Here is a 239-nt window from a genome sequence, read left to right on the forward strand (position 1 = left end):
TTCCCTTGGGGGGGACTCGCTCCGGTCCAGCTGCGTCTGCTCAGCTCTGCCCTCTCCGGGACCCAGAAGGGGCCATGGCCGGAGGCGTGGAGTGCCCCACGGCTTTGGGACACGTGTGCTCCCAGCTCCGGAGGGACTCGCTGGCACTGGCAGAGCTGGGGGGCTCCCAGAGAACTCGGGGCTTCCCGCCATGCTCCTGCTACAGGGCTGCCCCACAGGGCTGGGGGGGGGTTGGGGCC

This window comes from Aptenodytes forsteri, unplaced genomic scaffold (genome assembly GCF_000699145.1).
Source record: "Aptenodytes forsteri isolate BGI_AS27 unplaced genomic scaffold, ASM69914v1 Scaffold54, whole genome shotgun sequence".
Lineage (NCBI taxonomy): Eukaryota > Metazoa > Chordata > Aves > Sphenisciformes > Spheniscidae > Aptenodytes > Aptenodytes forsteri.